The sequence below is a fragment of the Sus scrofa genome, chromosome 4 (genome assembly GCF_000003025.6).
Source record: "Sus scrofa isolate TJ Tabasco breed Duroc chromosome 4, Sscrofa11.1, whole genome shotgun sequence".
Taxonomy (NCBI): domain Eukaryota; kingdom Metazoa; phylum Chordata; class Mammalia; order Artiodactyla; family Suidae; genus Sus; species Sus scrofa.
In genome coordinates, this window is record NC_010446.5 from 44,637,739 (window position 1) to 44,664,476 (window position 26,738).

At 39.1% G+C, this 26,738-nt stretch overlaps 1 protein-coding gene and 1 long non-coding RNA gene across 2 annotated transcripts in view; both read left to right on the forward strand.

The window, feature by feature from the left end:
• LOC110260259 overlaps positions 1-25,638 on the forward strand; it is a 42,466-nt gene extending 16,828 nt beyond the window's left edge. Inside the window, exon 2 of the long non-coding RNA XR_002343225.1 lies at positions 22,664-25,638. This is a non-coding gene — a long non-coding RNA (uncharacterized LOC110260259). The remainder of the gene's footprint in view (positions 1-22,663) is intronic.
• The window catches only part of RUNX1T1 (RUNX1 translocation partner 1), a 145,663-nt gene that overhangs the window by 37,447 nt on the left and 81,478 nt on the right, over positions 1-26,738 (forward strand).

The window sequence follows — 26,738 nt, forward strand, 5'->3', positions numbered from 1 at the left end:
GGGCATGCTCTGAAACAGGTTGTGTGCACTCCTGGGGAGAGGTTTAGGAGGGGGGGGAGTAGGTCAAAGTCAAGAGTCACTGCCTCTGTTTTCAGATGGGTTTTTATGGTTTCTTTGAGGCAGCAAGTAGGGGGAAGATCAATCTGATAAGGGCTGAAAGCATATGGAAAGTGTAGAATAAGCAAAGGACATGTTGAAGACTGTGAAGGCAGAGCAAGAGTTAAGGGGGGTGCTCCTGGCTGTCATAGTCTTTGAGCTTGCAGGCTGGTCAGAGGCTCCTGAGTGGGATTGTTTCTATGTTTATAGTGGATTGAACGTACATTGGAAAGGTGAAGCCTGAGGGATCTGTCTCATCATGTGCTGTGTTGTTAAAACAAACACACAGAGACCTAGGAAAGATTTGCAAGTGTTAAATGGAGGAAGAGTTTTAGAAGTGAACAGTATTTTCCTTCTGCCTGGCATTTTTGTGTGTGTAGAAAAGGCATGCAAGGCAGGCAGGCATATGTTTCTCCTATGAGGCAAGGATGTTTTACAAAGGACTAAAGAGGGACTGCTGAGAGGAAAATAGCCGGCTTTAGATAAAGCACTATAACAAAGGCTCGTAGTTTTATATATCATGGTGTCCATTAAAGCTTAATAGGGAAGAGTCCATTGAACCTGGCTGGGTATGTGTTATTCATGGGAAGGATAAACATTTAAGAGAGTGCAAAAAAAAAAAAAAAAAAAAATCAGAAATCAGGAGGACATGATTGTTCAGCTTTTGAAAAGGCTTTACAGTGAAGATTTTGTTTTCATCTCCCATGGATCTCTATGCAAGGTAGAGGAGAGTAAGCTAAGAATGTTTGGAGCGTATCAACGCAGGGATCCCAGGGGGTTAAAAGCACTCTAGTAAAATAAAAGTGGTCTGCTTCTGCCTCTCAAAAGTGTTCTATTTTACACATACTGCTGAGAAGCTGACAAAGGCAATGATTTTGGAACTCTGCTCAGTATGATAAACTGGCATAGTACACACAGTCTTAGGACATGTTTTTAGACTGTTTTGGATTTTCCAGTGCCATAAACAAGCTTCGAGGTTTGTGCCTGTGTTTGTTTTTTCATAAAGTTCCAATTATGGCTGTTAACATGCGAAGGTGGAAGGGAAAGCTTTGGTTGTGAGCAGGGATAGGGGGTTAGGTCTACTGTCTATTCTTTTGGCAAAATAAGGGTTAACTTGTAACGGGATGGGGGTGGTGGTGAATGAATTATTCAGCATTTAGCTTATCATTCTGCATTTTACTTTCCGTTCTTTGGTGCTCTGGAACTTGCTGAGAGAGGTGGAGTGGGTAAGGGGAGGCCGGGGTTGTGATACTTTGCACACACATCCCTGTCATTGTTCTGCCTGAAGAGACAAGGCTGGGTTCAAGGCCACATGTGCTCCTGTCATCATCCACATTTCTGCTCCAAGTGCAATCCGGAGTGTCAGCTCTCCATCTGTCTCTGCCTGGCAGGCGCACGCGCCCAGCACCCTGCCTCGGGCTATGCCGCCCCAGCCCCTTCTGACGGCCCTCCTCTCTCTGCCTTCCTCTCTCTGCCGGCTCCCATTCCAGAACAGGAGGCATGAGCCCTGAGCACGCTTGCTCTTAGGAGAGAGCCACTTTCCGTGTGGACGCTGGATTCAGAGATGCCTGGTGAGTTAGCCCTGCTCCGCTCTCTCTTTCTCTGATTTTGAGGTGAAGAAAGCTTACTTTTTATTATGCTCGGAAAATACCTTCTGCCCCATGGCGTACTGCATTTTATATGGGCAGGTGGAGGCTGGGGGGTGACAGAGGTGAGACAGGGAAGGTGGCATAAAGGGAGCATCAAAATCTGGGTACATGGGTATAGGGTGTGGAACCCTTGCTTTTAAAATTTGGGAAGTGCGTTTTAAAGGCTAAGGGGAAAGTATAGCCACGTATCTGTTTGCCAGAGCAGTTTTACTTGAGGGATTTAGCTCAAGTAAGAAATACTGTTTCTGTTCTGGATTTTGTGCCTGTCATCTGTACCTTGCATCCTGGAAATTTCATCTGTGAAGAGAGTTTATGGATTATGGTGGAATCCTGGGAAGGTCTCTTTAAAAAGCTGTTTATGTCAGAGAAAGTGAAGGAAGCCTTAGGGACTACAAATAATTTCAGTCTTGTCCTAAATCACAGCCCTTAGATGTCATTTGGGCAAATAATTGGGGTCAGTTAATTAAAAATAAAACGTCTGCCGAATTACTGAAGCTGTTGTGGTCCTGAAAATTTAGTGTATGTCAATTTCCTCTGAAAATATTATCTTTGGAGCTTAGAGTGTTTCTATGATTGTTGCCAGTGAAGGCTTTGCTTATGGAGAAAGAAGCTTGGTAGAAGCTTGATGGAGGGGGAGAGGGTTTTTTCTGCTGTTTTCAAGAGCTCTCTGGATTGCCCTTTTCCTACTTTGAGTAGCCTAGCTCAGATAAAAAGACAGGGCAGATAGAGATCCTCCAGCTGGCTGATTTGTGCAGATTTGGGGGTAGGACAGGCAGAAGAGGCTGTGCTTGGTCACAGAGTTTGTACACCTCACAGATGGTGTTTTGAAACATTATCTGCCAGTTTTCTGCAACCACAGTTGTGTGTAGGTATTGCCAGTTGTTTGAAGAATGTTTTTCCCCTTTAGGATGTGTCTTGCAGTCCTCATCATTATTGATATATGTATAGCAAGGATGCGTTTGTGACAGAACTGCACTTTTTCATTAGTTCAGCAGAGGAGGGATGCATGTAGCTGAAATATGGGGAAAATCAATTTACAAAAAGACAATGACTGAGGTCTTGGAAAGGTCATTTTAACTCTTTAAGCTCTCATCTTGATTTATATGTACCATGCAGCTAAAGATGTAATGTGCATTGGGTATGTGATAAGGAATCTGTGTGAAAAGGTGCTTGTGTTTTTTATTTTGCCAGAATACTGTAATGCAGTTTCATCTGATTTTTATGTCACAGGTCAAATCTAATTAGTTTTTTTTTGTGGTCTTAATAAATGTATGTTAAATGACCTGATTTATCAGCATTTTGTAGAGTCTATATTTTGTTTTGGTAAAACAAAACTCCACAGTAACCCAGAGTCATTTGTGAATGATAGTAAGTGAGAGGTCAGTTAGGGCCCTTACTATCCCATACTGATTACATGATTTTAAAGTATTCTTCAAAGCATCCTCATTTAAAATGCATTGAACTATATTTAAGGTTTTAGAATCACTGATGAGTGTGTTTTAGCGTTAATTTGTTAATATCAGACTGGTTCTAAAGCAGTAGCCTGAAGTGTGGGCAGTGTTTCTCACTCTCTCTCGCTCATCAACTGTGTTAGAAAACCTTGTACTTGGATGCAGAGAGCAGATTAACAGCTGTGACTATGAGCTTGTGCCAGAATGGCGATACTTGAGCAGATCTGACACTTGGCTATTTTTGACACCCATCTGCACTTTTTAAACTCTACTATGGGTCAGACTCCCTCTTAATAGGTTTTTAGCACATTTTAGCCCATACATATGTATTTAAATGAGTGGACTTAATTTATCATCTGGGACAGATTTTACATTTTTAAAATAAGACATGATGTATAGAAGATTAAAAGGATGTGTTTCAGGTAATGTGATATTGTCACTTTTTTATTTTTCAATTCGACTAAATAATTATATATCAACACTTCTTATCATTTTTCTGTAGGTCAGGTGTTAGAATTGGCTCCTGCTTTTCCCAAACTTGATGTCACAATTCTCAGATATAGGACCTTTTTCATAAAAATGGGGATGCCTGGAAACAGATGTGCACAAACTGAACTTATGCAAAGACATGCCAATCTGAGGGTGTGGGTAGGCAAAAAATTCTTAGTTTAGGGCTTCTATATAACTCTTTCAATTTTTTAAAAAAGTAACATGCTTTAGCTGTTGATAGCATACTATTAAAAAAAGAACCATGAAAAGTCAAAGGAGGCCAGGCATGCTTTAAAGAAATAGATTAAACTGTTTTTATGATTTAACTCAATACAAGGAAATATCATTTCACTGCCTGTCACTTCATAACAACTAGAGCCTGTGTTTAAGAAAAGAAAAATGTTTTCTTATGAGAAGGCTGGGAGACCTTGGACATTATATTATTTCAGGAGGAGATAGCTCCAAGCTTTCTGAACATTTATATTTTTATCAATCTTTGTATAATATTATCAAAGAACATATGTTGACCTACAAAATGCTTTCAGGACTGTTTCCTTAAAAGGACAATAAGTGAGCACAGTCTGTGTAGCCCAGAAATAGTGCTGTTCTCTCAGAAGATGGCTAGTATTAGGTCAGACCACCCTTTTTCAATGGTCCTGCTCTCCAGATGTGCCTGTGACTGGAACTTTTTTTTAAGTTCAAGTTTCCAAAAAAAAAAAAAAAGTTTGTTTTCAAAATCTGGTTTTACTTAAGACATCTCCATCCTGGAGTGCATTTCATAAATTGCCCACATATTTTTCTTAGCAGAGAACTTAACTGGCTGTAATTTTTAACACATGGCCATATCATGTGATATTTTCAAAACACTTACACATAGCTTTAAGAAGGTCCCTGCAGAAATGATCCATCCTCTCACAGCCGGCCCTTTTTTTTTTGAACAGCGTTATCTGCATTTTCCATTTAGTAGAGCTATATATTATTAGCTTACATTTTTGGGTAGTAAAACAGTGCATTGCTGATTGTAAAACATGGACTTTATTATCTGCTGAAAATTGATTTGGCATTTATGGCCACTGTGTATTAGACTGTTTTTCTGTTTTTAACATCAATGCTTGCAAGCGATGATTTGTGTAAAAAACAGAAATGAAATTGCCATGGACAGACAACTGTTAGTGTCCCTAGTAACTGAACATTTGGAAATGCACCTGTTTTTTTTTTAAATAGATGCACCTAAATGTTACTATATAAGAATAAGAAACACAATAGTCCATTCACTGTCACTCTGTTTTACCTTACAAGTTGGTTTGTCATTGTGTTAGGCTAACTCTTTGCTGTTTCAAACAAGCCTCCTGCCAGGTATAAAAGAAAACTATATCAGCACCATATACCCAATTATAAATGTAGACTGTGCAGACGTTACTTTTTCGTAACAGACATTTAGAAGTTCCAACTTCTCTTCAAATCCTGGCATCGGTTCCCTTTTTCTTTTTAAATTATTTTCTGTTAATATTTCTGAGAACTTGACCTTTTAGTTCTATATATTTTAAGTAATACTTGGAAATTTTTACAAGGCATCTTCCTGTGTGGTAATAGTCTATTGAAAGAGATAAGTATTTAATCTTATATTTTTTTGGGGGGGGGCATTGGCTATAATTTCTGACATTTTTGTAAGACAGCTAGTTTATTTTCATTTCTTAGAATGGACATTCACTTAGTGGGCATGATATAGTCTAGAAATGTTCACAAATGTTCTAATCACTACACTGATATTTGATGTTTGCAAAGAAGATGCTGTAATAATAATCTGAACAGACTTCTGAATCAAGTACGTTTTAGAGCTGGAACATTAATCTTGAAAATGCCTTTGGTTTACAGATGTTAAAACTGAGGCTTATAGAAATTCAGTGACTTACTCATGTGATTTATTAAACTAAGAGTCTCCCAGTTCACTCTCTTTACTACGCTGCTTTTAAATCTCACATACACATTCAGTCACATTGCCGTATTAGTGTCACTTGTACTTTGTTGTCTTTTATCCTCCACCCCGGATTGCTTTTACCATGTGCTTTCTACCCTTCTACTCCAGGAGAAGCTTCTGTAAGGATAATCACTTGGCTTGTGGCAAATGTGTACCATCAAATTTATCTGATAATTGTTTGGAAATTAGAGAACGTAAATGTGACTAATTACCTGAGTATTGAGCAGATCGAATCATGTAAGGCTCTGACAGCTGAAGGGTGGCAGTAGTAAGGAAATTCTGGTAGTAGAATATTCGGATTGCTGAAGCTGTACCAGGGACCAGGTAACTACAGTTGAGTTTCTCCGTGGCATGCCCTCGAGGAGTTTTGAGTTCTAGTGCTTCAGGCAGAGAAGTAAAGAGTAATTATGATATAGAATAACAAGAGCCTGGAGACAGGTAAAGGAACCCAGAGGTCAGGTAGTACCTAACTGGATTATCAGTCAAGGACAGAGGGGGATGGGTGGGCAATGAAAGGCTTTTTGGAAAATCTTGCCTGTCTCCTGCTTGCTCCAGACAGGATTTCTGTTAATGAAACTTAACATTTTTTAGTTTGTTGTTCTTATACTGAGATTCATTTTTGTTTATTAAATTTTGATATCTGTGTGTGATACTAGGTATAGTATTTCTTGAAAGCAATTTGTGGACAGTGTGGCTCTTTGGTAGCTAACAGTATCTAGTGGAGTAAGTCATTAACTTAAATGACTCATAACTTGAGAACAATAGGATTTCACACCTGACCAAGAAGCAGGTTTACCTGGCTGGCTTTCTCAAACAGCTGTTTGCATTAATTAATATTAATGTAAATGTACTTTCTGAGAATGTCTAGCTTAATTATGTTTTTCAACCCATAGAGTTCCAATCAAAGGAATCGAGAAATCCTCTTAATCTCAAAGGGAGTATATAACTGCCATCTCTGAACAGAATAAATCTCTGATAGTATAGCAATCGCAGACTTTTATTGAAAGCCTGTACATGCCAGGCCCCAGGCGAGGCATCTTACATACTTTCTGATTCTCACTATAGTTCCGCAAAGGGTTTCTGTGAGCACATGATCTGTTTGAAACCTGAAGATCAGATAAATTAAGCATTTTCCCTGAGGACACATAGATAAAGTTAAATGGCAGAGATGGGATTCTCTGCTCTGTCCCCTGACTTTGGATTCCTTTTTGGTTTTCTTCTTTTTAAGGAGGGGTGAGTGTGTTGTGCTTGATGAGAGGTTGTTTTGTGATGGAAGCTAGTTGGAAACTTTGGAAGGGGCATGTTTGAATTTGAAGGAGAGTAGCATAGAAGGTGGAGGTCTCTGCACTGAAAAATAAAAATAAGAAAGTAGCCTCAATCATCAGGAATGATCTTGGATAAAATAGGTTGCGAAGGCAGTTGTTTCTCTGTGTATTCCTACTTCCCTTGAGAGAGTGCAGTGGGAGTAATAGGCATCAGGGGACTCATGTCATTATTTTAAAAAGTCTAATAGAAATTGTAAATTTACTCCCTGTCAAAGCTGCATAGATTAACTAGGACATCACCTTTCTAAGCTTTTGGAATGTGGTAATCCTGCCTGTCTTCTGTTGAGCAGAACCTCAGATGGATGATGTTCCATGTTTTGGATTATAGCTGAAAACTGGAAATCACATGATGTATTCAACACATTGGCAGACAAAATTGTTAAACATCGTGGGATTTAAAAAATTATCAGATCTCTTGGTAGTGAGACTGCTGGGTACCAGTGGTTCTGTCCCAGGAGGTTCTAGGCAAGCAGACTGTGTTTCCAGAAGATGAGCATCTTGTAGGAAAACAGGTATCTTTTTTTCACCATGCCCCTCCCCCTCCAAAAAAAGGAGCAATTTTAAAATTGTGGAATGTTTCACACACATTTCACTTCTGTTTTCCACATTTTGCTTTTAAAGGCTAAGTGGTAAGTGCAGCCTGTAAAAAGTCTCACTTTATTAGAGGGATTCTTTTAATTCTGTGTGGTTTATTAACATCATACAGTGTACTTCGATGCTCAGGCAAAAAAATAAATTTGAAAGTACCAATGAGAACATGATACTGTAAAGAGTTTGGCCTTAAAAGCTATGTAATTAGATAGACAGAAATGCTCTTTAGGAAGAAGCGATCTTTGAGGGTGTCTTTATCATGTGTTTATGGCGTTAACAAGAGTCTTAAAGAGTTTGACAAAATAAACAGACCGTTCTCAATAATCCGGGATGATTTTGATGGGGTGTTAAGTTATTTAGAACTCTGGGATAGACAGTTGCTGTGCTTCTGAGCATATCATTATTTTATATTTGAACTCCGCGTGATTTAACTTCATTGTTTTCCTCCGGACTTGTTTGATTTAATGATTCTTGGGTTATTGGGAGGAAAATGCATAATAAAATTTGAGGGTCCTGTGGTAACAATTTATATATTTTTCACTTGAAATGCTTAACATGTGTCCTGCAAAGATATGACTGGAACAAAGGAAGGGCCTTGATTCAACACTGTGTGTGAGATGGGCGTTGTTTCTTCTTTATTATGGTTATATCTAAACCTGTATACTGAGCACTTAAGCAGCACATCATTTGAAGTGCCTGTTAACATTTATTTTTTCTTCCTTTCTGCTTTAACATTAGTTGTATTTGTATAGCCTAGAGGTAGAAAAGTATTAAAGGAATCAAAATGAAGATTTTTGTCCTTAGAAAGTACTTTATTTTCTTCTGGACTTTCTGGAATATTCTTAATTATTGGTTTATAAAATACAGAATGATAGAAACTAGAGGTAAAACCCAACTCCTTAATTACCCGAACATTTTCTCATATACCAGTATTTGCTTGCTGAGCATGAAATAGCCAAGAAAATGGTAAATATAGATGTGATGAGGCTTCCAAAACTTTTTTATACAATTAGGAGTCTTTTTAAAGAACTTTATGGACAGGAGGTGTTTCCTGTTGTTATTGAACCATTTGCTATGCTAGAGGAATGCATTTCTGTTTGTTTTTCATTTTTATCTACATTTTACTCATGTTTTAGGGTAAAGCCTTTGATTTTGGTATGTTTTACTCATATGTTCTGTGGATACAGCAAATACACCTTAACAGCATATTGTTAATACACCTTTTAATCAAAACTTCATGGAGAATTGAACCATTTCCTAGTGTTTCCCAGAGAGCAGAAGGGTATCTCTTTAAGCCACAAAGTTGCTTGTGCTTACTTGTTTAAAATTTCTATACATATTGGTAGTTATTTTGAATGGCTCTGGTCTTTTATCTTGATCAGTTTGTGCTAAACATGTTTTATCTTTCGCTTTACAACTTGGATTTATAAACAGTTAATATTTCAATGAGGCCATCTATCAAAAAACACAGACCATAGGGAATGGCAATTCCTGGGTGTGAGTCCAGGTTCTTCCACTTAGTGGTGTGACCAGGAACAAGTCATTTGACTCTCTGAGCGTTGCTTTCTTTGTCTTAGAGACAATTATTCTTTCTTACTGACTTTTTCTTTGCAGCATGGTGGTAATAATTGTAAACATGCTGTGTCTCCCTAAAAAGCAGCGTTTACATGCAAGCAGTAATTATTAAAGGCAGACAGTAATACTCTCTGGACTTAAAAATAGGGGACAGTGTTAGAATTACAGAAAAGGGGCTGTCGGCTGTTATGCTTGCTGAGTTTTGTCTACATTTGATAAATTTTCTGAGTTTTGTCTACACTTGATAGAATTTTCTCTCTTTCGGTCTTCTGCCTACCCCCTTTCTGTTCATGTGCCCACATTTTTACCCATTCTAGTAATTTCCTAACTCAGAAACCAGATAACCAGACTTAGAATGGTGAGTAATACAATAAAGCACATGCTTACATGAAAACCTGAAAAGCCTGTCTTGTTTTTATTTTTCCAGATGCTAATAGGTGGCAGTTTTCATTTGTGGGATTGTTTTAGGTGAGTGAGGCTTTTCCCTCTTTACTGATTTTCATGTCTCTTGGTAGGAGATGTTAGAGAGCTGAATTCTGTCTAACCTTCTACATATTCCAAGATACAGACTTTATTGTTTAAAATAATAGACATTTTAACCATCATCAGCTCTTCTTGATAAAGCTGCCATTTACTTTAAGATCTTGATTTCCTAGTTCTAATAATTCCATTCCAGGCTACCTGTGAGGTTGGCATTAGAGTAGGCAATCAGCAAATGTTTGCTTAGAGAATAAGTGAGGATGAGAGGTGGACTGGGATTCACAGAGATTTTAAAGGAAAGAAAGAATGCACAAAAGCATGTTAATTATGAGGAGGAAAATTAGAAGTAAATCTTACAAAATTTTTGGTCAGTGGTGTTTAGTAATCAAGCTTTTCTTTGACTTAAAGAAAAATAATAAATTTATTTTTGGCTATACAGCCTTATTGGCAGCTAGCTGTGTAATAATTAAGTTACATGTATTAGAAATCTGATAATTTATCATGATTTTTATCAAAAGGATAATACAACGTTTAACACTTAAAAATACACTTTCTGACATAATTACTGAAATTAGAAACAAAGTCCAGGGCTTTTGACACTTGTAATATTTGGGGAAATTAGCATTCCCTCTACCTGAGCACTTGCATGTTTGGGAGGTTGGGTGTAAGGTGTCAGTGTTCAAGCAGACATATTGAGTAAGATTCTAGCACAAGACAAATACTAACAAAATGTTTTCATCTTTTCAGTTAGTAAATTCCATAAACAGTTTCTTCTACCTCTAATCTTAGATGAGCAGCAGTTTGATAGGCTGATGACATTTATCCTCAAGACTCCAGAGAGATTGCTACAATAATCCATTCAGTACATGCTACATTCTTTCTTTCTTTTCTTTTTGTCTTTTTAGGGCGGCACCCTTGGCATATGGAGGTTCCTAGGCTAGGGGTCGAATCAGAGCTGCAGCTGCCAGCCTACACCACAGCCACAGCAACACCAGATTCAGCCACGTTTGTGACTACACCACAGCTTGTTGCTGGATCCTTAACCCCCTGAGCAAGACCAGGGATCGAACCTGCATCCTGATGGATACTAGTCTGATTAGTTTCCGCTGAGCCACGACAGGAATCCTGATACATACTTTCTTGAAAAACATAATTTCTTATAATAGGGCAGCTTTCTTTAAATATTTTTGCCTTCTTCTATTTAACATACGCATTGGGTCCTTTGAAGGGGATGGGAAGGCAGGTTTGAGTTTCAGAGGGTATCATTACCCGGTATACCTTGAAAAAATAATCTTGCTAATTTGACAGATATCTTGTAAGTATTTTTCTTAATTTGTGCCTATAAAAAATTTATAGGTCAGCGTAGCTTATCAACTGAGTGGCTCTTTTGCCACAAGGATATTGCTAATACTCTGTACGGATTGCAGACTTTTCAAGGGTCATTGGTGAGCTCTGGAAACATGGTATAGAATGATGTAATCTAGTGGTTCTCAAAGTGGGGTCCCTGGACCAGCATCACCTGGGAGCTCAGTGGAAATGTATTTCTGCCCCTCCACAAACTTAATGAAAAACTCTGGGGGTAGCCCAGTACTCTGGGCTTGAACAAGCTCTCAGAGGATTCTGAAGTATGTTCAAGTTTGAGAATCACTATTGTAAATTAGAGCTTTTTGTCTCTTGGTGCAGTCTAGAGAAAATAACCCTTTTTTGAACATGGAGGCCCCAGATGAATGGAAATCAAGGCAATTTATTTATTTTAAATGACATACTTAAAATAATACTCAAGAATTTACAAATAATGGATTTGTTCGCAGCGTGGTTTCTAATGGCATATTTAGATGCCCACACATTACAGCTAAATTGAATGAGATGGTTAAGAGAGGGTGCATTTGAACCCAATTCTGGAAGGTTATTTGCTCTGACAGTTTTACTTGTAAAGAAGTCAGTCTGTTTCAGTGCACTCAGGCACCATTTATTATACCTTTGCCTCATTTTGAGACCGCCTTCTGGCTATTCAAAATTTTGTGAGTTTAGCTGATCATCTTTCAAGAATATTTAAGTAGACTTCAATTTCACAATAATATTGAGAAATCTCGAAAGTTTAGACATATAAAAGCATTCCTCTTATTTTCCTCTGTATTGTATGTGAATCAGGATCCAGCATAATTACAAATGTTTCATCAGTAGTGCCTGGAGAAGATTTATTTCTTACATCTCCTGTATCTTCTGTTGTTCTCTTTTGTGCTTGGTGCGCCTTCAGTCAGCGTAGTCTGACACGCTTTGTGGCCTTTGCCTCCTGTGATAAAATAGATTGAAATGATTCCTGACACCATCTGCTGAAGAGGAGCAGCCCTGGAGGACTGTGCTTTGAGAGAAAGTAACTGAATGCTAAGAAATGTGGAAGTCTAGGGACATAGGCAAAGGATTTTTTTTTTTTTTTTTTTTAAAGAGCATGAACATTAATACATCTTCTTGAGGTTTGATGGGACATGTACTGCCTACTGCCCCATCTGGTGCTTATGATAGCATGGCATATTAGCATGCTGCAAGTTCATAATGTATTCAGGGGGAGGAAACAGCCCTTGCATACCAATTGAGGCATCCTCTCTTTCAGAACTGCTTTTGAATTTCAATGATGTTTATATCTTCCAAGCCGTGACTGAACTGAGCATTTCCGCTCTAAGGAATAACGTGAGTGAGAGTGTGTGTGTGTGTGTCTGTCTGTGCGTGTGTGTGCGTGCGCATGCTGTCCTATTCCCTCAATTTATTTTCCTTTCTCCCTTTTTCTGGATGAAATTATAAGTAGTTTTTAATATGTTTTATGGCTTTTAATAATTTCTGTTTTGAAACCACGTAATACCTTATTATTGTTTCACTTATCGCACTTAAAACATTTTGCTTTGTGAAATTGTGTAGCTGTCCCCTCGTAGATGGAACACTTTTTAAGGGTGAGGCCTGTATCTAATTATGTGTGTGTCTCCATGACACCTAGAGTTCAGTCATTCATTTAAAAAGTGTTTATTTAGGAGTTCCCGTTGTGGTACAGTGGAAATGAATCTGACTAGCATCCAAGAGGACACAGGTTCAATCGCTGACCTTGCTCAGTGGGTTAGGGATCCGGCGTTGCCGTGAGCTGTGGCATAGTTTGCAGATGCAGCTTGGATCCTGTGTTGCTGTGGCTCTGGTGCAGGCCAGCAGCTACCACCACTCCGATTTGACCCGTGGCCTGGGAACCTCCATATGCCGTGGGTGCGGCCCTAAAGAAAAAAAAAAATATTTACTAAGCACGCCCTGTGGGGATGATAGTACCGTAGGTACTGAGCAAGACTGGTGGGTCCTAAAAATAAAATAAAATAAAATTAAAAAAAAGACAACCCTTCCCCCCTCAAAAAAAAAAAAAAAAAACCAAAAAAAAAAAAAAACTGGTGGGTCTTTCCTCTCAGAGCATTTGTGTTTTAGTTGGGAGGAGATAAGCAATAAACAAAGAAAGGAACTTTTTAGGTACAGGTAAGTCCAATGAAAAAACAGGCTAGAGGGAGGTTGAGTGGGTCACTTACTTAGCTTGGATTGTCAAGGAAGACACCTTTTTTTGAGGGGGTTATGCCTACCCAAGGCTTGTGGAAGTTCCCAGGCCAGAGACGGAACCCATGCAACAGCAGCAATCTGAGCCACTGCACTGATAATGCTGGATCCTTAATCTACTGTACCACAAGAAAACTCCAAGGAGGTTATATTTTTGCAGAGACCCGAGTGATCTCAAGAGTTGGTGGCAGAGGAGTAAGAAAGTTTAAAAACCCTGAGATGAAAATATGATTAGCATTTTTTTTTCTAAATTGTTTTTTCCTTTTTAGAGCTGTACCTGCATCATATGGAAGTTCCCAGGTTAGGGGACGAATCTGAGCTGCAGCTGCCAGCCTGCGCCACAGCCATTTGGGATCCAAGCTGCATCTGCAACCTATGCTGGATCCTTAACCCATTGAGTGAGGCTAGGGTTGGAACCCGTATCTTCATGGATACTAGTTGGGTTCTTAACCCACTGAGCCATGATGGGAACTCCTGATTGTTACTTTCATAGGTAGTTTGGGTCACGTTCAGGGGTCAGCCCCTTGCTAGGAGTTGGGATTTTATTCTCAGGGTGTCTAGAAGCCATCAAAAAGACATGATCTTAAATTACCTTTGAAAAGGATAACTTGAGCTGCTATGTGTCCTGTTCTTAGTAGGCATTAAATGACTATTGCAGGAATGAGATGAGCCTTTAAATCCATCCAGGCACTCTGTTGAATTGGAATTAGCATGGATTTTAGAATCAGAAAAACATCTCTGATTCTGAACTTGGTATTTGACTTTGACCAATTATTTAACCTTTTTTAGCTTATGTCTTCTCATCTGTTGAAATGGAAAATTAATACCTAAAATCATGGTATTGTTGTGAGAATTAAGTGAGTTAATTCACTTAAAAAGACCCAGCAAACGGCCCGGTTCTTAATAGGAGCCTGATGTACCATCGACACATACCCATCGTAGTAAAACATTCGGGATGGTTTCGAGGAATATTTAAACAGTTGGCAGCATCTTGTTGGGAATCCTTTTCTGGTACTGTTATCATCTTAATAAAACACTGTTAACATATTGCCAGGGTGGTAGTGTTTAGCATCTGCAGTCTGTTGCTCTTGATCTAGAATTATATAAGGAAGGGAACTCAAGGAATTCTATGCCAAAGTCCATGCCCAGTGAAACAACCTGGGATTAAAAAAAAAAAAAAATTCTTTTTTTTAGCCAAAGTGTATCTCAATGAACTTGAAAATTTTTTATAAGCAATTCTTTTTTTTTTTTTTTTTTGAGAAATTTTAACATGAGGAAGTCAGACTGCCTTCTGAATAAGAGTGAAAATTCTGGTTATATGAAGAACATTATAAAGAGTTTTAATTTATACAACAGTAACTGTTTATTAATTAGTTGCCTAGTTTTTAGATACAAGCCTTTTGAAAGGAACTTTGTAATGTATTCAAATGGAGAAAATAAGGAACTCCATGGTTTTTGCATGAAGGATGCACTTAATGGCAAGAAGCAATCTTGTGACTACTTTCATTTAGTCTTTGAGGCAAGATTTAATTTGCTATAGAAGAATTATGGGGTTGGGGGCCTGGGGCAGAGGGCAGATGTTGCTGGTGGTTGAATGTCTAAAAAAATTCCAAGTTGGTATTGTCTTGGATATAATCTTATCAAATATATCAATTAGTTGAGTTATTCTTTATACTAGCTCCCCAACTTTACAATTCTGTATTTGTTTTTTGGCTTATTATCCCTACCCCAACACACAGTCAGGAAAACAAATAATGCCTAAGCAATGTGGAGGAGGAGGTAGCATGAGTAATTCAGGCAAGTTTCATCAGCACTTAACAAGATTCTTGAAATGTTTTTTTCTGTCCTGTAGAGCCTTACAGAGCCGTTGGCATCTGCATGTTGTATGAGAGGATTCACATTTATTGGTGCCATATTCTGACTAGAAAGTAAGAGGAGAGAGGGAAGGTAGAAGGCCCAGAGAGGTTTGGGATGTGGGAATCACAGTTCAGAATAAGGAGCTAGCTTTCGGCTCCTAAGATTGTTCATTTTCCTTAGTTAAGCACCAGTTGGATTTTTTTTTTGTAACGTATTGGAGTATAGTTGACTTATAAAGTTGTGTTCATGTGTACAGCAAAGCGAATTAGTTATATATATACACATACCCATTCCTTTTCAGATTTCTTTTTTCCCATGTTGGTTATTATATAGTATTGTAATGGATACATAGTATTGAGTAGATTTCTCTGTGCTATACAGTAGGCCCTTGTTACCCGTTTTATATATAGTAGTGTGTCTGTGTCGATATGCGGTACATATATACAGTGGAATATTACTCAGCCATAAAAACAAATGAAATAATGCCATTTTCAACAACATGGATGGACCAGAAATTATCATACTAAGTGAAGTAAGTCAGAGAAAGACAAATATCATGTGAGGGCACTAATGTTAGGAATCAATAGAAAATGATACCAGTTGGATTCCTAACAGCAGCATATTTCACAGTCACTGGCCTGGCAAGGCTTCAGGAAAATTCAGAGGGGATAGTTTCCTCCTGAGAAATAGCCTTACAGAAACTGTGTAGTCCATTCCAGATACTGACTGTTTGGCATCCTTGTGCATTCTCTTTCTGTCCTGTAGGATGCCATGAATACAGATTCTGTATTTGTTTTCCTCTAGAAAGAGAGGAGAAAGAAAAGCCCAGCTGATCAGGTAAGACAGGTACATCCATTGATAAGTGTTGGGTCTAACAAACAGGAGCCTCACACATAGCACCTGCCTGGGGCAGTGCCACAGCTGACCTGGGTACCATGGTCATTTTAATTTGTTCGATTGATAAGATATATTGCAAATGACACTACTGAATGTCTCCTCTCTTAACTACTATGAATAGTGATCAAATCTTGGATAATGGGCTTATCACCCAGTTTGTGATTACTTTCAGTTACTTTGCAAGGATGACCTTTATTTTTGACCAGTTTCTCTTCCATGTTTTTTTGGTTTCTAGTAGTACAAACACTCAGCTCTCTGCATCTCCTCAAAACTTGTTTCCTTAGAATATATTTGAAGATACCACATGCAGTCTACTTAGGTGAAACATCTCACCTTCAAAAGACCAGGCTAGGTGTCAGATCTGTGCTTTGTTCTCTCTGTCTGTTTCTTTCTTCATCTCTCCCTCCTTCTAGGGTTTTATCCTATAGCAAGCTTTAGTCATACTGAAGTTTTATTGGACACACAGTGTCTTAATAATGATCTGCTATACTCTTTACTCTGTTTAAGAATGAAGGAAGAGCAAGGCCTAGACATCATTCATTGACACCTCATAAATTTTGACAAAATCAGAATTTTTTTAAAGATCTGAGAAAAAAAACCATATTGAATATTCATTTAAGCAACCAATATATTACAGTGAATTGTATATGTTTACATTTAAAGTTATTTGTTTACTGAAAATATATCAGTTGAATTGGTTCCTTTGGTGAGCTAAAACATTTGGCAACAACTGTAACTTTAAAACATACTGAAGGAGTTCCCGTCATGGCTCAGTGGTTAATGAATCCGACTAGGAACCATGAGGTTGTGGGTTCGATCCCTGGCCTGATCCCTGGCTCAGTGGGTTAAGGATCCGGTGTTGCCGTGAGCCGTGGTGTAGGTTGCAGACACGGCTCGGATCCCGCGTTGCTGTGGCTCTGGTGGAGGCCAGTGGCTACAGCTCCGATTCGACCCCTAGCCTGGGAACCTCCATATGGGAGCAGCCCAAGAAAAGGCAAAAAGACAAAAATAAATACATAAATAAATAAATAAAACATACTGAAAGCCACTGTCACTTTCTGAGGTGGCCCACACTCTGTCTATGGAGTGTGTATCCCCCTAAGAAAATGCGCTTTCCCCCTTAGTTCTCAGGGCAGAGCCCTTTTGCCTGCCCTCACAGGTGTCCTATATTATTTCTTGCCTATTGCTTTGCCTCCTGCTGCATTCCTTGTGTGCTAAGACACAACCTGAGCTTCAGTGAGTCTTGACACCAGATTGATCGTGTCCTGTGTTGAAGCTGTTTCCAGAAAAACAGAAAGAGAAAAGCATGGTTTTGATATTGATTTCTGATTGGAAACTGACTGAGCTGGAACCAGTGAATACCATTAAAGAATATCCCAGAAGCAAGGCCTCCACTTGGAGACTTTGAAGGGAAGTGACAAAGCAAGACAAGGCACTTTGCCCACTTTCCCAAACTCAATTTGTTCATCTTCCTCCATTCTTCCCTGCCTCTGTGACATGATGTAATAATAGGGAAAACTGGCTATAAGAGGTATGGGAATTCTCTCCTATCTAACAATTTTTCTGTGTATCTGAAACTGTTCTAAAGTAAACAAAACAAGTAAAAACATACCAAAAGTACACCTTCTTGATAGTTTATGTAGTAGTCTTACTTAAAAGAATTATGTGGAAACTTTTCTTAAAAGACTGTTCAGCTGCTCAGAGCTCAGACCCCTGACCAGTTTCCTTTCTATTGTAAACATTTGCATTTAGGCAGGTGTGTAACAGATGTTGGAGGAAGTGGGTGAATAGATAAAGTTGGTATGGCATCCTTTGCTCTAATATAACCTGAGGCAATTTTGGAACAGATTACTTGAGGTCAGGGACTCTTGTCTGTTACTCCCTTTTTACCCGGAGAGCCTGGTGCACAGTGTTTTGTACATGATATGGGTGATGAATGTCTCATTAAAAATAACTCCATAGTTATGTGATTGATGCATTCATTTAAGCAGTCACACAGCAGGTAATACCTGTTCTACCATTTTGTAGCCATTGGAGACGAGTCAGTGAATAAAGCAAGTTCAATTCCTTGCCCTCATAGAACTTACTTTCCAGTGTGTGTGGGGTAGGTATGAGGGTAGGTGAATGGGAGCAGACAACAAATGATAAACGTGAAATAGAAGTGAATTCTGTAGCATGTTAGAAGATAATTGTGAAAAAATAGAGTAGGATAAGAAAGGTCTGTAGGACTCTTGGGGCAAGTGGTCAGGTTGCAGTTTTAATTTCAGTGATTGAAATGGGCCTCTTGAAAAGGACTTTCGTGAAGAGATTTCATGTAGCTGTATGGCGGAGACCATAAGGCAGAGAGGTAGAAAGGCTGGAGTGTGGCCTGGGTCATTTCAGGAATAGGAAGGAGGCCAGTGTGGCTGGGTTGGACCTGCGTGGGGATGGACGGGCACTGGGACATGAGACGCAGAGAGGGGGCAGGGAGGGTGAGCGGGAAGCCATGTGTTCCTTTTTGGGCCATTAAGGACTTTCCTGTCTAACAGATTTGATACTCATCCCAGGTAACCTCTACCCATCACCTCTGTACAATGCTGTAACATCAGGTAGTTAACAGATGTCACTGTACCTCACCAATATTCCTATTATTGATCATTCCATTCATCATGCAGATTGTTGTAGTCTCATTGGTATTCAATCCAGTTTGTTTGCTTTCTGTTTCTTTGTATTGCAGGGTGAGTCCTTTAACCTGAGCACCACTCTGCAGAGTACTAGTCAGGACTGCATAACTAGTCCTCTTTGGGTCCTGACTGCTATCCTCTAGTCCTTGTAAACTCATTTTAGGTATGACATACTGAGGAACAGATGTGTTTGGATAAGTGGGAATTATTTGCTACTCTTATTGTAAACTATGGTTCAGAGTCTCCTTCCACATTTCTCTGAATAAGCAGTCCATGAGTTCCACTTGTGGCTCAGTTAATAATCTGATTAGTATCCATGAGGATGTGGGCTCACGATTCCTGGCCTTGCTCAGTGGGTAAAAGATCTGGTGATGCTGCAAGCTGTGGCATAGGTTGCAGATGTGGCTTTAGTCTAGCATTGCTGTGGCTGTGGTGTAGGCTGGCAGCTGCGGCTCCAATTCAACCCCTAGCCTGGAAACTTCCATATGCCACAGGTGTGGCCCTAAAAAGTAAAAAAATAAAACAAAATAAAATCAGTCCATGTGTATGTGTGGGTCTGTCATGGCAGTCTCCCTACTGCCCATGAAATGGGTTAAGCTGGTTCAGGTTATCCCGGCATCATCTGTTAGCAGATGAGAAGTCAACTGTGCAATAAAAGTCATTTATTTCTTCTCTCAAGCAGAGACAGTCTGGAATGAATGGAATGGAAATACGTGAATGGAAATAGGGTACCAATGAATTATTTGTGTCCTCTGGGAGAACACAGGTCGTGGTGTAGACTTCCTTTGTAGCACTCATGTCAGTTTAATTATCTGAATGATTTCCTTGGACCCACTTAAAATTTCTGACTCTGTAAGGTTGCTGCCCTAGCTCAAAGTAGCTGAGTTGTAGTGGCTTCATAGGCATCATCCCAAAGTATAACGGAGTTTAGTAACTCTGCATTAGAGAAGGTTCATTTTACTAGAAAAAACATTTAGCTACCAACTCTGGGAGAGACTTTGTGCAAAGCACTGGCAGGGGTTTCAGAGAGGACCTAGTCCCAACACTGAAGGATCTTGCAGGGGATGTAAAGTTGAGATAATGGTTGCCATGGAGATTGAGAGGCAGGGAAGTGGAGATTAATTGGGAAGAAATTGCAAGAGGCAGGGAAGGCCCAAGTCAGCATGGGAGGAATTTAAATGCACCAAGGAATTGGAGTCTATGGGTAGGAGTTCATTGAAGGTGTGCTATTATTTGGGAGCAAAGGAGGGAGCAGAATCAAGGATGCTGCTGACATTTTGAGCCCAGATAACTGGCAGGATGGTCATGCCTCAGTGGAAATAAGAAAGGAGGAAGAAGTGGTTTTATGGAAAGGATAAGCTTACTGATATGTTGAGTTTGAGACTCTTGTAACAGCAGGATCCATTCTACAGACAGTTGGAAATGTGGGAGGGTAGCTTGGGTGAGGAACTGAGCCCTGAGATAGAAACTGAAGTGGAAAAAATTAAATTGTACATGATTGCAAGGGGTAGACAATTTTGAGGAAATGGAAAATACTGAATTAATGTTTTATCAAAGCTTTGAAATTATATTATGGTTTGTTGTGACTATGTATCAATTCCCATTTTGAAATTAACTTTTATGTTATTTCCATTTGTATTTTATACCTTTATTCCCCCTCATCTTTTTTTTTTTTTTTCTAAGGGCTGCACCCTCGGCGTATGGAAGTTTCCAGGCTAGGGATCAAATCAAAGCCACAGCTGTTAGCCACAGCAACACCAGATCCAAGCCATGTCTGTGACTTACACCACGGCTCACAGCAACGCAGGATCCTTAACCCACTGAACAGGGCCAGGGGTCAAACCCGCACCCTCATGGATACTAGTCGGGTTTGTTACCACTGAGCCACAACAGGAACTCCTATTTCCCATATTTTTGAGATACTGTTTATATTTCTTTTCCTTACTATCAGAGCTGTGCTCACATCTTATAATTATGAATATCCTATCTAGTCCCCACTTTTCACTACTTTCTGTTACTTGTGTCCTGTATATAGTTTCCTGATTGTGGCATTAGTTGGCTCTTGAATATCCTTACTTGAACTAACATGGTTTCCAGGTAGAGGGTGCGTAAGAGCTTGGGTTTTGCAGTCAGACAGAACTGACTATGATTTCCTCATCTGCCTTCCTTTTATTTGCTCCGTGGGCCTCAGATTGCTCATCTGGTTCTCTTGAGTATTAAATAAAATCATGAAAAGTATTTCTCACATGTTGGCTCTCAAAAAATGATTGCTGAGGTAGTAGTAATGATGATAATGATAGCAGTAATAATATTTGTTCTATCTAAAACCCCCATTATGTTTATCCTGAGCCTACTTCTGTGTGTTGCAGACGTGAAAGAATGGGGCCCTTGCATGGACCATGAGTTTCCTGGTTACTTAGCCCACCTCTTCATAGTACTCATTTTATCATCTCTTAAAAAAGACAGATCACGACACAAGAGACTTACACCTTCTTGGCCCTGTTTGGCTATTTTTTTCATGGATGCTGCTCCTGGTGTGGCATTGACTTCTTCCCAGCTGCCTTTCTGTGAGACCTTGCAGAACTCATGTTGGTTTTCTCATTCACAAAATGTGAATACAGCCAACTATCAGTTACAGGCTGTTTATTCAGAGTGAATTGAGTTTGACCTTTTCTCTCCCGCTGCCTCTCTTTTGCCCGTATCTCTGCTAATTAATTTCTGCACAAGAGAATGAGCAAGAGAAGTGATAAAACATAAAATTAAAATTAGTTAGTTGCTTCATGAAGATTTTTGAGAGCAGCCAGAGAAAGTCATTATTTACTATGAGCTTTGTCTGAGTTTTCATTTATTTATTTATGCCATTCCTGACTCCTGTTATCATGGATAGTAAGAACTGGCAGTTGTATAAAACAAATAAGCATTATCTTAAAGAACATTTAAAAATTTAAGGATAAATTCAATTGAAAGTATTATGTTTCTTAATGTCATCTTTCCAAAATTCTAAGGCAAATATGGCTGAAAAATTTCACATATGCCATCTTTATTTTAACATTTTATATTTGTTACTATAAAAATAGTTATACTTTTTATTTCATTTGTTTAAAAAATTATATTTATTTTGTGAGATGACAATGAATAGTAGAGATTTTTCATAAAGTTTCTTAGAGTTTTGTGGTAGCCTGCTAGAACATTCTTTTTTTTCTTTCCTTTTACTAGATTTTCCTTACTTGCCAATACCAAGACTCAAAGAAGAAAAATAACCAAGTATTTCTTTTTAGGAAGAGATTTTACAAACTTGGTTTGGGAACATTTGAGGATACTCTAGATAATGGATGTCAATTTCCTTATAATTATTATTTTTTTTATTTTTTATTTTTTTTTGTCTTTTTGCTATTTCTTTGGGCCGCTCCTGCGGCTAGGGGTCGAATCGGAGCTGTAGCCACCGGCCTACACCAGAGCCACAGCAACGCCGGATCCGAGCGCGTCTGCAACCTACACCACAGCTCATGGCAACGCTGGATCGTTAACCCACTGAGCAAGGGCAGGGACCGAACCCGCAACCTCATGGTTCCTAGTTGGATTCCTTAACCACTGCGCCACGATGGGAACTCCAATTTCCTTATAATTATTTTTAATTGAATGCATTTAACTTTTTAGAGAAACTTTTTTGGGTGGAGGGAGGGGCAGGATGCGCTGCAATCAGATTGGCCAGCAAAGCGGTCTGAGAAATTTGTGTGGATTAAAATTCCTCCTTAGGAAGAGTCCTCCATTTTTTATGACAAATGAGAAATACGTCTTCTTGTGAGAGAAGTGAGAGATTGGAGAGATTGACATCTGTCAGAATTCCCTGGATATGAACAAATAGGGACACAAGGAGAAAGGGATATAACAGAAACCCACAGTTTTGAGTGGAAATACAGTCGTTTGCTAATTCTTCTCTTTCTAATGCTGAATCCAAAGACAGCTTAGGGCAGTAAAATAATGAAATAGGATGTAGTCTTCTATGGGAATGTTGTGTTTGTTTCTTGAGCAGGTGCTCCCTAAGGCATGAACCAGCTTGAAAAAGTAACAGAAGTAGACATCTGTCTTGTAGATTGGAGTGGCAGAAAGGAAAGTAACTGGTTACTTTAAAGCGGAAGAATCCTATTGCTGGCTTGGAACATTACTATCACTCTGGGAGTGATGTGGAAGGTAAATTGAAGAAGTTGGAATCAACAGTTAGCCCAGTGAGACAGGATGATGATTGGCTGCAGTGTCACTGAGAAAGCAGAGGGGACTGGGAGCAGCAGGCTGTAGAGACACTAACTAAAGGGAACCAAAGGGCCCTAGTACTTCAGCTGGGGAATGTGTAGTTGTGTCTAGGATGGCTCTGAATTCTTATTTGGGCAACTGGCTGCCATCAACCAGAATAGTAAATAATTCATCAAGAGAGGACAGCGAGTTCACTTTGAAGCATTAACTTTCAGCTTTATCTGTTATATGACTGCTGAGATATTCCAGAGGGAGCTAGAGTATAGGTTTCTTGAGTAGATATGTATATACTGGAAATCTCAATTTGAAGTCAGTGGTGATAGCTAAAAGCTTTGGGTGACTCACTCAGGAGGACAGTGTATGGTGCCTAGAGGAATGCCGTGAAAAGAACACTGGCACCTGAGAGAGTCGGGTTAAATCAGGTGGCAAAAAGTTTCATGGAGGGAGTGGTTTACAGTGTGAGATGCCTCGGAGGTGCCAAGACTTGCCTTTTGGATCTGGCCGTCTGGAAGGAAGAGGGTTACTAGTGAACAAACCTCTGTCCCTTTGTTGGTGCTTGTTTGTGGTGAGTTGCAAGGGGAATGAAAGAGGTGATGCAGTCTACCCTTATGGAACGATGGAGGGAATACCATCTATACGGAAGGAGGGGTTTGTTCTTGGTGTGTGTGGGGTGGGGGGAATTAGACATGTTCAGCTTCTTAGAAGGAGCGGGTTGAGTCAGACAAGCTGAAGTTAAGAAGAGGGTAGAGGGACTGGTAGAGTGAAGCCCCGGGAGGTGGAAGTTGCCTCTTCAGAAACTCAAGTTGCAGGTGCCGATAAGCAAGGGTTCTGACCTTGAGGTTTGGAGGGATTTATATATGATAATCTCACTGTATTTGCTTAAATAGGGCATGAGGTTATCAGAATTTGGCTGGGGGATTGAGGCAGTCAGAATTTGGCTGGGGGTTTGAGGCAAATTGAATGACGTTTTCAGGATTAATTAATACACCATTATTTTTCACTCTTTTTTGCCTCATCTTGTCTGGGGGCCTACCAGGCTGGAGAAACTCAGTCAATCTCAGATTCAGCAGTCATCAGGCTCATTCATTCTGGAAAGCCTTCTTTATTTTCTCTGTCCAGTTTATAGCTTTTCCTCTTTGCTTTATCATACTGCCCATCTAACCTTGACCTTTGCATGAACTCATGGTTATTAACCCTCCCTTTGTGTTTCTGGTTCATGACACCTCCTTGTTTCTTTTCTTACTGATTTCATAACTAGTTTCACATTCTGTTGTTGCCCCTTTTAAAGTTAGAATTACATCTTTAGAATTCCATTTTAACAGATCTTTTGGAGTTGTTCTGTGACAGACACTGTGCTAGAGCTGGGATAGAACAGTACTCTGTGGTGGGAGCCCCTTAAACTCCAAGGAAAAGGATATAAAAGAATTTTGAGTTTTCCAAGTGTCATGAAGGAAACAGAGGTGGAAAACCTGCTTGCAATTGGATAGCCAGGGACGGATTGATGCCCTGAGGTGACAGTGATGTTGAAATAGAAAAGGTGAAAATAAGCAGCTGCCTGTCTGTAGAAGCAGAATGAAAATGGTAACTTTCTAGTATTTATCATATTCATAAATAGACATTCTATAGACCTTGGATTATTTCTATGAGTAGGTAAGTGCCTGTCCTTCCCACTTCCTTGGTTCCTAACAACCCTATATAAGACCTAGAAGGGTTTAATCCTTCAAGTTAAGGTAGAGAAGGACCATGTTTGTTTGTTCATTGAAGGCTGTTACCTGGGAATGCATATAGTAATATATTTAGGGTGGGGCAGAAGGGAGGTATTAGATAGCTATATTCCCTCCACTCAATTGCATGGTTTTATCTTTCTGCATTTCCTCTACCCTTCACTATTCCCCTCAAGTCAGGTAATTCTGTTCACAAAACAAGGAAAAAGGGTGTGTGTGTGTGTTTATGGAGCCACCATTATTAGTCACCACCCCTATATGCATTCGTTTAAATGATCACTGCAACTTTTGTCTCAGAAGTAGACATTTGGAACAGATCTCAGGCTCCGGACGTTGAGTCTAGATGGGTGTCACAATTTACTATCTTTAGTTAAGGGTTAGGATAAGAGTTCCAGATTTCTTGTGGGTGAGGAATAGTGGGAGGTACTTACTGAAAGGAAGGAGAACAGGGAGGCACTGAAGATAAACTTTGCTGACTTCATAATTTTGCCTAGAGTCAGGCCAAGTAGACATAAAATATTATCTTGTAGGGCAAAAGCTTGTGTTTTCTTTCACATCTAAGCTCGTACAAGTAAATTATTGTTTTTCAGAGGAAGAAGATGAAGAGTGTATGAAATGTTTTATTAGGCTGCAGTAACTTCCCTGAGCTATCCTGGGCAGTGATTTTGAGATGGGAAATGCACTGGTTTGACCCCTCAGAACAGAGGTTCCCAGCATTTTTTTCTTGCTGCTGCTCAAAGAATTACAGTATTTACACAAACAGTGGATTTCTTTGGTGGTGTTGGCATGTGTCAAAAATTCTACTCCTTTGCTTTTTAAGGAAGTGGTAATAGTGATATTATCATAGGGATGATTTTGAATTTGTCCTAATTTAAGTTGTTAGAACAAGTTAGTAATAATGTGGTGGAACCCTGATTAAGAACAGCTTCCTTTGTATTTAGACGCTTATTTACTTTGTAATTAGTTTATCTGACAGTGTAAAGAAGGTTGTGCTTTGGAAAATGATCTTATAGCTCTCTAGCAAGCAACATTTTTTTTGGGGGTCATGCCTGTGGCATGTGGAAATTCCTGGGCCAGGGATCAAACCAGCACCATAGCAGTGACCGAGCCACTGCAGTGACAATGCCGGATCCCTAACCCACTGAACCAAAAGCAAAGTCTGCAAGCAGCATTTTTCATTTGTATATGGAATGCTCTTTGCAGTTGTCCATCAATGTTTGGTTTGATTTCCCTTATTATAATTCTTCATAAGCTCAGAGAAGACATCTCTAGTGCTATATGAAATATAAATGATTCGTAGTAAATGGATGGGAATTTAGACTGTCATCTTAATTTAATAATATTTACCCACATTTAAAGATATGTACAGATGAGGCTACATTAAGGACTTATTAACTTGAAATTTATTTATGTGTCTCCTTGAGGCACATCCCTGGAACTTAAGGTGGTGTGTATTGTAAAAATGTGTCATTCAAATTGTAGCTTGACAGAATTTTATAGTTCTGGATTCTCCAGTGGTCTTTCTTTTAATCTGAAGCTGAATAGCCTTGGTAGAGTTCCAAATAAAATGAAGTATGGTCTTTCCTTAATTTTTTTGTTCAGATTTAGTTGTTTTTTCCTAGAAAAATCTAGGTGTGCTGTATTTTATCTAAATTGATTTTAAGGCACATGGTTATTTTACAGACCTCCCAGTAAAAAGTGCTGCCACTAAGCATGGCACAGTACTCCCTGTTTCAGAGATGTTATAAGGACAAAATATGGGGGTTTTAGAACTGTTTAAATACAGTGCTTAAAACTTAACAGAAAACTTAAAAGAAAAAGGTATAACTGTAACTGTTTGACAGTATACTTGAAATCTCTGCCCCATTGTGATACACTGATTTAAGAGATAGCACTCTAAGTAATCTGATAGAGATCCTTTGTATGCATATCCTTCCAGACTTTTAGTTATAAACACACAGACGCATCCATCTATCTATAACTGTCTTAAAATAGTTGTTTTTTAATGAGATTTTGCAAAGCATGTAGCTTTGTAACTGTTTCTCGCACTTAGTATATTATAAGATCTTTCCATGTAAATATACACGTCATCATGTTCTGTTAGAATTTGAATTGCCAAATGTCCAATCTTCT